Here is a 12,827-nt window from a genome sequence, read left to right as displayed (position 1 = left end):
AAACCTCTGCTCACTGTACACAATGTTCTTCTGGCCCCAAAGGGTCACCCACACCACCAGGCCAATATTAGTTTGGATCTTACCCAGAATACCACGCTGCCAGCCGGTCCTTTAGTGTCTGAAACGGAAGCTTGTTATAAGGGGAAAAGAAAGAACAAGAAGAGACTTGTTAAATGGTAAAACAATCACATACACACAGAGACGTCAAAGTCCATAGATCAGGTTCTGAGCAGTATTGGTGAGTTGCTGGCTTGAAAGTCCCTCTGGAACAGATCCCCAGCTTGGATGGGTCGTTCAGTCCTTTGTTCAGAGCTTCGTTTGTAGAAAAGTTACTCCAGAGGGAAGAAGCAGGAATGGAGACAAAATGGAGAGGATGCAGCTGCCCTTTATATTTCTTTTGCCATGCGGCTGGTACTTCCTTTGTCCCAAACACAAGCTGCCCAGCACGTGGCATGGAAAAGCCTTAGAGTTCTCTGTCCACCAGCCTGCCCCACGTGCCTTGCTGGCTCCTAAGCTGTATCCCCTAGTTCAGAGGTGGGCACACTACGGCCCACGGGCCACATCTGGCCTGCGGGACCATCCTGCCTGGCCCCTGAGCTCCTGGCCCGGGAGGCTCGGCCCCAGCCCCTCCCCTGCTGTCCCCCCTTCCCCACAGCCTCAGCTCGCTTGCTGCGCCGCCGGCGCAATGCTCTGGGTGGGGGGCTGGGAGCTCCTGGGGCAGCGCAGCTGCAGAGCCCGGCCTGACCCAGTCTCTGTGCTGCGCGGTGGCGGCGTGGCCCAGCTCCAGCTGGGCGTGCGGCTGTAGTGCTGCCAGCCACCGTTGCTCTGTGCGGCGCGGTACGATGGCAGGGAACGGGGAGGGGGGTTGGATAGAGGGCAGGAGGGGGCAGTCAGGGGACAGGGAGAAGGGGTGGTTGGATGGGTCAGGAGTCCCGGGGGTGCTGTCAGGAATGAGAGGAGGGGTTGGATGGGGCAGGGGGTGTCAGGGGACAGGGAGTAGGTGTGTGTGGATGAGGGAGGGGGCAGACAAGATGTGGGGGCCGGGCCACGACCCCCTCCCCTAACCGGCCCTCCATACAATTTGCAAAACCCGATGTGGCCCTCAGGCCAAAAAGTTTGCCCGCCCCTGCCCTAGTTCCTGTCAATGGGGTCACTGTCGGGCTGATGACCCGTGCTGGGCCATCGAACAGGCTCGGCAGTGCTGATGCCAGTCTGTCTGGGGTGTGCAGTGGGGTGGTCACCCTGCTCATGCCCTGAAGGGCTTAACCCAGCCCTGGGCAGGGCTGTGGCTGGGGAAAGGCTGATTGGGGGAAGCAGCCACAGGTGGGGCCATGCTCCAATCAGGCCACAGCTGGCCCTATAAGAGGGCTGAGGGCCAGTGACTGGAGACAATCTCTCTTTAGCTCCTTGGAGAGAGAAGGACCTGGCTGCCTGGGAGGCTGAGCAGGGTACTGGGGTGGAGCAGGGCTGGGGAAGGGCAGAGGGAGCTGGGGAGCTCCAGCCTAGCAAAGGCCCAGGCTACAGGCCGAGTTAAGGGCCCACAAAATGGTACTAAGTGTTGCGTCGCAGTGCCTCTCAGGCGGGCACGGACAGAGCCCGACAATCAATGTGATTGGTAGCAAAGTCCTTTATTTCTCTCCAGCATGTTCTTATATACAATTATAACAGGCAATCAAGCAATTGCTAATTGGTTAATAAGATACACACAGGCACAGCTATAACTTCATAGGGTAATTGTCATCCTGTACAACTTTCTGATTTATTATCCTGTTTACTGCCTGCTGGCAGATGAGAACCAGCCCAAGGCCAGCCCTCACTACACAATTCACAGCCTAATTAGCCCCGTCCTTGAAGTCTAAACAATTCGGCTTCTCACATACCCATCTGCCAAATTCCCACATCTCCTCCCTTTTCTCAAAATCAAAAAGAAAAGGAGAGAAGGCATTAGCAAAACATTCCCAACTTATAAAATCAATACTACAATCTACACAAGCCAAAGCTAAAAGGCAAATAAAAACGCCAGCTGCCTAACTAAACCATAACAATATCTTCCGCAGTGCCCTACTTTTACCTATTACATCCCTCCTCCAGGTAACGCAAGTGGCCCAAGGGGCCAGGAGGGTCCTGCCAATGTGCGTGCCACACAACAGCAACGGCGGCCACACAAATAGCAAAAATACAAAAGGCAAGCAGCAAAAATACACAGCATTTCCCACATCTCCCCCCTTTACTCAAAATCAAAATATTTCCTTATTCTATAGGGCGCACCTATAACCATGCAATTCTTAACACATAACACCAACAACATCAGACAAAACAAACATAAATTAACAAGGGTAAAACACAAAAATGGTGTAAATTCTGCAGGGTTCCCCCATACTCTATTGCACACCAACCTGTGACAAATTTCTATTACCAATACATCCCTCATATGTCAGGTGATCAAACTGACACTGAGGGGGGGGCGCCTAAAGAAAACACACCAAAAACCACATAAAAATCTTCCCTAAAACAACACAACAACAATTCTGGCCAGAAAACAAACACCACAAAACAGAACATAGAACACAAAACATAAATTTTAGCTCTATAGTAAATGCATGGTACATTAAATGCTATGCAGCTAGCATCAATTATCTATAATATCTAAAAAACAAAAACAAATCTACCCCTACTGGGCAATCAATCATTACATAAAATATACAAACACCCTTATAAACATCAAGCAAAACAGGGGAATTACATCATCAATTAAATCAGTCACATTAATACAATTGCTTCCTGGCTTGCTTCTAAATTCAAAGCTATTCACAGTTTAAAATTTCTTACATTAACTTCTACTTTTAAACACTAACGAAAAACATCACCACTATATACCCTTAGAACCGAATACAATCTCAATTACATAGCACTATATACATTCTTCAGCTAATGCAACAAAATTGTTTATAAGCAAACAATTGCAAACTAATTTCTTTGCCTAAATTTATTTACAAACATTTTAAAAACACCAAAAAACTTTACTCTTTGCATCTTTACAAAATTCAACTGCTGTCCCCTCTAGCAACCACAGAATTAACTTTTTACTGTGCCTTAAATTACTCACTTGTTCTCCAACAACTACCTTTCTCAACTTAAATCACCATTCCAAGTATCCTCCTAAATATTTGAAATTCCCAAGCTTGTGTTTAATTACTTATTACGCCCGCTACACCCTCAAAAGTTATCAACCTGATTTCCAATCTCTTTGTCTATTGCCTGCCGGCCTGGGCCCGATCCTTTTTTCCTCTCCAAATTCTTTGTCTCTTGCCTGCCGCCTGGGCCCGATCCTTATTTCCCCTTGCTAAACCGTTCCTTTCAAGGATACCAACTTATTTTACTACTAATTTAGCTAGGAGGGTGTACCTTTTAACTAGCCCCCATCCTTCTGGTATTCTGTAAACAATTATCTGTACTTTCCCACCGTGGGGGCCACATTCTCAAGAATAACTTTAATTACAACATCTGCTTTCAACCTATCTATTTTAATATAGGCTACATCTAATATCAAGCAGTCTTACAGCTGCCAATATCAGCACATAACACAAAATTTACAAAAATCTAGCAAGGCTAACAAAAGCACGTTACATAAAGGTACTTAGGGTCACATAAATTCAAAGCCATTCTTCCAAATTACCTAAATTTATGCCTAGTAACCTACAACTCCCCCCTTTGAGAATACTCAACAAACCTTTTGGCTGAGTTTTCTCAAACTTTAAAAACAAAAAACAATTAAACTCTAGGAAGCTGGGGTAATCAATAAGGGGGTAATTAGTTCCACATTCATCCTCCCCATGAACCCGGCAGGATTCGGTAAGTGAGAGCCCTCACCCCCCAACCCAACCGGGCCACAAGCTGGGGAGAGGCACTGCAAATATTCACACTTCCACCCAGACAGTGTCCAGGTATATCTCTACAGCCCCAAATCAGATGGTACTCCTAATGTATCTATACGGGCAGTGGGCCATCTTGGTGCTTAAAATCACTCCGAATGGCCATCAGCGGAGCTCCAACAATGAAAAACTAAATAAGGGCAATATCATTTACAATCCAATTAGGGAGGGCAATACATGCTAAAAATTTCATCCAAAACACAGGGCGCAGCCTGTAGAATAAATCCCAAAATCCAATTAATATCACACTTCTCAGCAGGAGTCCCAAATTTCTTCCTGCCAGTATACAATCCTTTGTTCTTCACCAGGGTCAGTTCTCAATGTCCTTTTAGTCAGGAATTTCTGGACTTTGGCAATGTCAATAATGTGAGTATTTTTTCTTCTTTTCCACCACCGTCATGGTTCAGCTTCTACGAGGGAAGATTATCAGGACATCATCCTATAGTGGTTTTGCTTCTTTCAAAAAAAAATCCAATAACACAATGGGGGCTGCAGCGGACAAGGGAGAGGTTTGCTAGCACGTCACCTTGTCCTTTTTTCCTGCTGTTTAAAAGCACAATGGAGCTAAAAATATATATATATATATAGGCCAATCATCAGTAGGAAACTTCTCTTGATGTGAAGTGGTCTTTTTGCAATAAGAATCATGGGTCCAGGCAGTCAGTCTCCTGGTTCCAAGGAGTGGGGGGGGGGCTGCTAGGATCTTTGGGCAGCTCTTCCATACCTGTGAGAAGAGACAGCTAACACATTCCGTTAGTGCCTGGCAGGGTTTTTCAGCTCTCATTAGCTTTTTTGGGCGGTTTTTCAGCTCTCATTAGTCTTAGCTGTGAGCAATGTGTCCTTGACCGGGGCCAGAAAAGAATGAGCTTTCTTCGATTAACCCATTCTGTTCTTTTTCCTTCCCTGCTTGGCTTCTTTTAATCTGTAAATCCTGTGTCAGGACACCCAGCTATTGCAGCTCCTACCGGAGAAGCATAACGGTTTTCTCGGCATTGTCCCAGGCGTAGACCAGCCAGCGTAGGACGCCTTCTCCAGGCTCCTGCCAAAACAACTTACTTGCTTGTAGGTCCGAACGACCTCCGGGGCCACGGCACGAGCCTCTGCCTGCGCCGTGCACTCCAAAGTCTTCCCGTCCAGGGCTCGCTTCCAGCGGAGCACCTCCTCATCGTATGCCCGAAGGGCGGTCAGGAGGAGCCTCTCCAGCTCCCCCTCTTTCCTTAATAAGTGAGGTAGTGCAGCAGGGGAGATTCTTTCCCCCTGTCGGTTCATAATGTGCAATAAAGGCTTCTGTGTTATCTTTTCTTCAGCTGATACAGCGGTACTCATAACTTAGCTGCTCTGCCCTTCCGCCGCGACTTATAGCCGCCCTTCTCTATCGCGACTTATAGCCGCCGCTTTCCTCCGCGACTTATAGCCGCCCTTCTTCTCCGCGACTTATAGCCGCCGCTTTTCTCCGCGACTTATAGCCGCCCTTCTCCTCCGCGGCTTATAGCCGCTCTCCTCAGGGCTCAGGTGCGCCTCTCTTTTCGGACGCCCGGGGGCTTTTCCAGCTCCCCACCGCAGCTCCTCCGCCTGGAACAGGCCACCGACACTAGGCCACCGACACTATCATCATTCGATTCGAATCACGTCGGGGTCACCATTTGTTGCGTCGCAGTGCCTCTCAGGCGGGCACGGACAGAGCCCGACAATCAATGTGATTGGTAGCAAAGTCCTTTATTTCTCTCCAGCATGTTCTTATATACAATTATAACAGGCAATCAAGCAATTGCTAATTGGTTAATAAGATACACACAGGCACAGCTATAACTTCATAGGGTAATTGTCATCCTGTACAACTTTCTGGTTTATTATCCTGTTTACTGCCTGCTGGCAGATGAGAACCAGCCCAAGGCCAGCCCTCACTACACAATTCACAGCCTAATTAGCCCCATCCTTGAAGTCTAAACAATTCGGCTTCTCACATACCCATCTGCCAAATTCCCACAACTAAGGCTGCAGAGAGGCTGCCCAGGAATAGGCAGAGGCAGCAGGTCCAAACCTCCCTTGTCGACGATGAGGGGTTTGCAGACTGTGTCTGCCCCAGGGAGTGGGGGCTAGATGGTGACTGGCAGTAGCCACTGAGGCAAGGTGGGGATAGGGGGTTGGGGGTTCCCCTGGGGGGTGGGGGGGGAGACCCAGACAGAGAGGCTATTGTGGTGGGCAGAACCCCTGGGAAAAGGGCACTGGGGTCTGGGAAGGACACGATGCCAGCAGCAGGCGAGACACCGGCCGCAAAGGGCGCTCCAGGCTGGAAAGAACTAATTCTTCTTCGAGATGTGTTGCTCATATCGATTCCAATTAGGTGTGTGCGCGCCGCATGCACGATCGTCAGAAGATTTTTACCCTAGCAACACTTGGTGGGTCGGCTGTGGAGCCCCCTGGAGTGGCCCCGTTATGGCGCCAAATATATACCCCTGCCGACCCAACGGCCCTTCAGTTCCTTCTTACCGCCCGTGACGGTCGTTGGAACAGTGGAGTGCAGCTTAGCTGATCTCCACGTCCCTAGCTTACTTGTAGTTCTTTACTGATAGTTGTGTATATAGTTCGAGTTTTTACAGTTATAGTTAGTTTTAGTTGTTTGTATATATAAATAGTGTATATAGTTGCGGGGGGATCGGAGATTAGCCCCTTCCCTCCACCCCGGTACTGGGCCCCATCCCCAGGTCACCGGGATTCAAACCGTGCTCGGCGTGCCAAAAGCCGATGCCAATAGGGGATCCCCACGACTCCTGCCTTAAGTGCCTCACAGACCTTTCCGACAAGTGCCGCATCTGTAAGGCCTTTAAGCTGAGGACGAAGAAGGAGTGGGACTTTTGTCTCAAACAGCTCCTGATGGAGGCAGCTCTTAGTCCAACACCCTCAGCACCGAGCGCTGAACAATTCGCATCTGTGAGGAGCGCTCCTTCGGCTCCGGACTGCTCCAGTATCGCGAAGGAGCCCCGGCACCGACCCTCGCCGGCACCGACGTTGGCTTGGCACCGCTCCCTGTCCCCGCGGCCCAGGAAGCAACACAAGGTTCCAGCTGCCTCGGTACCATCCGCACCGCAGAAAGAGCTCCTGCCTAAGACGGATCGCCTGGCACCGACATCTGCCGCGGCACCACCGACTGTGGCACTGTCGATTCCGGTCCCGCAAGGGCCGTTGAGTCCAGTGCCTGAAAGCTCCCTGGCTCACGCCGTGGTCGAGCTCGCTCTCCCATCCACACCGGAGACCTTCTCCACGACACGGGAGTTGATTGCGATGACGGAGACCGCGCTGCCTCAACCCCCGGCACTGCCGGTGCGGGTCATCCACTCTATTGGCAAGCCTGCCTTGCTGAGGCCAACCTCCATGGGAGCCGCCAAGAGACATCGTTCAAGATCTCGGTCCTGCCGATGATCTCTGTCACGCCGCCGATCCCAGTCCTGACGCCACTTGCAGTCCCGGCACTGCTCTCCATCGCAGTACCGGTTGCACTCGTGGCACCGCTCGGCCTGCCGTTTGCCTGCCCGGTACACCTGGTACTGATCCGGCTCCTGGCACCGTTCATGGCACCACTCATCTCGCAGCCATTCTAAGCGAAGGGGATCGAGATCCCGGTCGACCTCCTGGCACCGCTACGGTCGTAGGTCCCGGTCTCATTCACGGTACCGTTACAGCTCCCGATACTGCTCCCCGGTGCCGTCCCGGGAAAGACGAGCCTGAGACATGGCTCCTTCTCAGGGTCTCTCAGCACCGCCTTGGCCATCGAGACACACCTCGGTGTCGTCTCATGCTGGTAGCGCTTCCTATGCACAGGACCGTGACTCAGATGTCCTAGCCATATGTTTCCGGAGAGCCAAGGCCACGAGCAAGGGCCCCATCAGTGGTCTTTCTGGACACCTTGGGCGTACCACCAAGCCCAAGGTGCTCCCCCAGCTGCACCACGATCTGCCCCATCGGAACACCGGGTGCCAGAGGCAACCGTAAGCCACCCCCCACATGGGTACGGATGAGGCTTCGGTACCACCGGCAGACATCCAGGCCCCACCTGAGCCTGACGCCGCCCCTCAAGAGCAGGAGCCCCCACAGGACCCTCTTGTCCCTGGCCTCTCCTCTTCCTCCTCACCTGATGAGGCGGTGGCAGGGACATCCTCTTCCGGCCCTCCCCCAATTGACCTAAGGGCTCATCAAGACCTTCTGAGACAGGTGGCGCAGAATATGAATCTTCAGGTGGAGGAGGTCCCTGAAATAGAGGACCCAGTGGTGGACATCTTATCAGCAGACACCCCTACAAGAGTGGCCCTGCTCTTCATTCGCACTATACAGGTGAACGCTGATACCATCTGGCAATCCCCAGCCTCTATTCCCCTGACAGCCAAGGGAGTAGAGCAGAAGTACATGCTGCCCTCCAAGGGCTACGAATATTTCTACGTGCACCCTCCTCCTTGCTCCCTAGTAGTACAATCGGTCAACAAGAGGGAACGCCATGGCCAGCAAGCTCCTGCTCCCATGTCCAAGGAGGCTAGTCACATGGACTTGTTAGGCCGCAAAATATATTTGGCTGGGGGCCTCCAACTTAGGGTGGCAAACCAGCAAGCCCTCCTAAGTAGATACAACTACAATACATGGACGTCCTTGGGGAAGTTCACGGAGCTTGTTCCCCAGGAGTCCCGCCAAGAATTTTCGGCCCTGTTGGAAGAGGGAAAAAAGGTAGCGAGAACCTCCCTCCAAGCTTCTCTGGACACAGCAGACTCTGCGGCCAGGACTCTGGCTTCCAGAGTGGTGATGAGATGCATCTCCTGGCTTCAAGTGTCAGGCCTTCCACCTGAATTACAGCAGACTATACAAGACTTGCCCTTTGAAGGCCAGGGGCTATTCTCAGAAAAGACTGACCCTAGGCTGCAAAGCCTAAAGGACAGCAGAATAATCATGCGCTTGCTGGGGATGCACACCCCAGTGACCCAGCGCAGGTCCTTCCGCCCCCAGCCTCACCGCACTTACCCCCCACCTAGGCCACGACAGGACTTCGGCAGAAGATGTGGCCAGGGGAATCGCAGAAGGCAGTCTGGGCCCCAAGGGGGTCAAAATCAGGGCCCCCCTAAACCACCTGCGGGGCCCAAACAGAACTTTTGAAGGGACGCCCGAGGACGACGCACCAGTTGTTTTCCCAGATCCTTCCCCACCCTTTCACAACCGCCTCTCCCATTTCCTCCCTGCGTGGTCCCAGCTAACATCAGATCATTGGGTCCTACACACGGTGGAGTTGGGATACCACCTTCAGTTTGTTTCACCCCCTCCTTCCCACCCTTCCTTTTCGTCCCTCTTCAGGGACCCCTCTCATGAGCAATTCCTCTTACAGGAGGTCCAGACAATTCTAACCATTGGAGCTATAGAGGAGGTACCAAAAGACCTGAGGGGCAAGGGGTTTTATTCCCGCTACTTCCTAATCCCCAAGGCAAAGGGAGGTCTGCGACCGATCTTAGACCTGCGAGGACTCAACAAGTTCATGATAAAGTTGAAGTTCCGCATGGTATCCCTGGGGACCATTATCCCGTCATTGGATCCCGGAGACAGATATGCCACCCTCGATATGAAGGACGCGTATTTCCACATCGCAATTTACCCGCCACACAGATGGTACCTCCATTTTGTGGTCAACCATCTACATTTTCAATTCACGGTCCTTCCATTCGGCCTTTCTACGGCCCCGCAAGTATTCACAAAATGCATGGCTGTAGTCGCCGCCTCCCTTCGCCGTCGTTGGGTGCACGTCTACCTGTATCTCGACGATTGGCTCATTCGAGGGGCCTCCAAGTCACAAGTGAGAAGTCATCTCTGCATCGTCAAAGATCTCTTCAGGAGACTAGGCCTGATGATCAACATCGAGAAGTCTACTCTGGTACCCACGCAGAGGATAGACTTCATTGGGGCGATTCTGGATTCCAATCTGGCCAGAGCCTGCCTGCCGCAGCCTCGTTTCCAGGCGATGGCAACAGTTATTCAAGGCCTCCAAACCTTCCCGACAACATCGATTCGCACTTGTCTCAGCCTCCTAGGCCACATGGCAGCCTGCACCTTTGTGACCAAACAAGTCAGGCTACGCCTCCGTCCACTTCAAACCTAGCTTGCCTCAGTGTTCCGACCGGGCCAAGACAGCCTGGACATGATAGTCACTGTTCCCTCGAACATTTTAGCCTCCCTGACCTGGTGGCTGACCCCCACCCTGGTCTGCGCAGGGATGCCATTCCACCCACCGCAACCTTCGATGGCCCTAACCACGGACGTGTCATCTCTGGGTTGGGGTGCCCACCTAGAGGGTCTCCGTACTCAAGGCCTTTGATCGGCTCAAGAACTAACCTTACACATCAATATGCGAGAACTGAGGGTGGTTCGCCTAGCATGCCAGGTGTTTTCTCATCAACTCCAAGGCCGTTGTGCATCAGTGTTTACGGACAACACAACAGCCATATTTTATATAAACAGGCAGGGCGGAGCACGCTCCTCCCTTCTTTGTCAGGAAGCCATTCAGCTCTGGGAGTTCTGCATAGCCCACTCAATCGACCTGGTAGCGTCCTTTCTCCCAGGAGTTCAGAACATCCTGGCAGATCGCCTCAGCAGATCCTTCCTAACCCACGAGTGGTCGATTCGTCTGGTCATCATCCATTCTGTTTTCCGGAAGTGGGGGTTTCCCTGCATAGACCTCTTTACCTCTTGCGAAAATCGGAAACGCCACTTGTTCTGCTCCTTCCAGGGTCACTCCCTGGGCTCCCTCTCAGACGCATTCCTGATACCGTGGACGAACCATCTGCTCTATGCCTTTCCACCGTTCCCGCTGGTCCACAGGGTCCTGCTCAAGCTCCGCAGAGACAGGGCCCACCTCATCATGATCGCTCCAGCGTGGCCAAGGCAGCATTGGTACACCATGTTGCTCGACCTGTCGGTGGCCGACCCAATTCCCCTTCCACTCTGCCCGGATCTCATAACTCAGGACTACGGAAGACTTCACCACCCAGACCTACAGTCTCTTCACCTCAAAGCATGGTTGCTGCGTGGTTAAGCCAGTCCGAGTTACGCTGCTCTGCCTCGGTGCAACAGGTACTCTTAGGCAGTAGGAAGCCTTCCACTAGGTTGACATACCTGGCCAAGTGGAAGTGTTTCTCCTGCTGGTGCACTCAACGTAACGCTGTCCCCACGCAGGTACCAGTTCCTACTGTCCTGGACTACCTCTGGTCCCTGAAACAACATGGCCTAGCGGTTTCATCCATAAAAGTGCATCTGGTGGCCATCTCCGCCTTCCACCCAGGGGAGAACAGGCATTCAGTCTTCTCTCACCCTATGGTTTCAAGGTTCCTCAAGGGCTTGGAAAGTTTTTACCCACAGGTCCGACGTCCCGCCCCGACCTGGGACCTCAATCTAGTTCTAGCCAAGCTTATCGGTGCTCCCTTCGAACCGCTAGCACCTGCTCGCTGCTGTACCTCTCCTGGAAGACAGCCTTACTTGTCGCCATTACATCGGCAAGGCGAGTATCCAAGCTTCGGGCCCTCACAGCAGACCTCCCATATACGGTGCTTCACAAGGACAAGGTTCAGCTGCGACCACACCCCGCCTTCCTCCCTAAAGTGGTATCGGCCTTCCATGTCAATCAAGACATCTTCCTTCCGGTCTTCTTCCCGAAGCCGCACTCATCGCATCGGGAACAGCAGCTGCACTCCCTAGACGTCCGCAGGGCTCTCGCCTTTTATATCGAATGAACAAAGCCCTTTCGAAAGACGCCCCAACTCTTGGTTGCGGTGGCAGATCGATTGAAGGGCCTGCCAGTCTCCTTCCAGAGAATTTCATCTTGGGTGATGTCCTGTATCCATGCCTGCTATGACTTGGCTCACGTTCCGACTAGCCACCTCACCGCCCACTCTAGTCGGGCTCAAGCTTCATCTGCTGCCTTCCTGGCCCATGTTCCCATCCAGGAGATATGTCGGGCAGCTACCTGGTCATCGGTTCACACCTTTGCGTCACATTACGCATTGGTGCAACAGTCCAGGGTTGACGTGGCATTTGGCTCAGCAGTTCTACATTCTGCAAAAATCTCACTCCGATCCCACCGCCTAGGTAAGGCTTGGGAGTCACCTAATTGGAATCGATCTGAGCAAGCACTCGAAGAAGAAAAGACGGTTACTCACCTTTGTAACTGTTGTTCTTCGAGATGTGTTGCTTATATCCATTCCAAACCCGCCCTCCTTCCCCTCTGTCGGAGTAACCGGCAAGAAGGAACTGAAGGGCCATTGGGTTGGCAAGGATATATATCCAGCGCCATAACAGCGCCACTCCAGAGGGCGACCCAGCCGACCCACCGAGTGTTGCTAGGGTAAAAATCTTCCGATGAATGTGCACGCGGCGCGCGCACACCTAATTGGAATGGATATGAGCAAAACATCTCGAAGAACAACAGTTACAAAGGTGAGTAACCGTCTTTTCCCTGGATGACCAGCAGGAGGTGCTGCGCCAGTGAGTTGTCATCCCCGTCACAGTGTGTCATCTAGAACCACAGGCTGAGTTTAGAAAGCCAGATGTACCACACAGACCTAGAGCAGAATACAAAGGTGATACAAAGATAGAAACAAGATCCTCATACTTGGCAAATCGCACCATTTTCACAGACCCCTTCCATGGCATCTCTGGCCAGATTCCCTGCAATTTTACAATGTTGGTATCAACAATACCATAAAGTGTCTCCCAGACTCCACACAGCGTCACACAGCTCAGTGACTCCCGTCTCCTCCTCCGCAGGTCGTGGCCAAGGGAGCCATCGCCAGGATCCTCCACAAAGGGCTGGACCTCAGGGAGGGAGCTGGTAAGTGGCGGGGGAGGGGTCTGTGCAGATATGGGGCGCCCAGG

At 52.2% G+C, this 12,827-nt stretch overlaps 1 protein-coding gene across 1 annotated transcript in view; it reads left to right on the top strand.

Moving 5' to 3' along the window:
- LOC123356422 (alpha-2-macroglobulin-like protein 1) overlaps positions 1–12,827 on the top strand; it is a 79,660-nt gene that overhangs the window by 851 nt on the left and 65,982 nt on the right. Inside the window, exon 2 of the mRNA XM_044999667.1 lies at positions 12,720–12,783. The gene's annotated coding sequence lies outside the window, so the exon portion shown is untranslated. The remainder of the gene's footprint in view (positions 1–12,719; positions 12,784–12,827) is intronic.

This window comes from Mauremys mutica, chromosome 25 (assembly GCF_020497125.1).
Source record: "Mauremys mutica isolate MM-2020 ecotype Southern chromosome 25, ASM2049712v1, whole genome shotgun sequence".
NCBI lineage: Eukaryota > Metazoa > Chordata > Testudines > Geoemydidae > Mauremys > Mauremys mutica.
The sequence above is the reverse complement of the archived record's forward strand: the minus strand, read 5'-3'. Positions and strand labels throughout refer to the sequence as shown.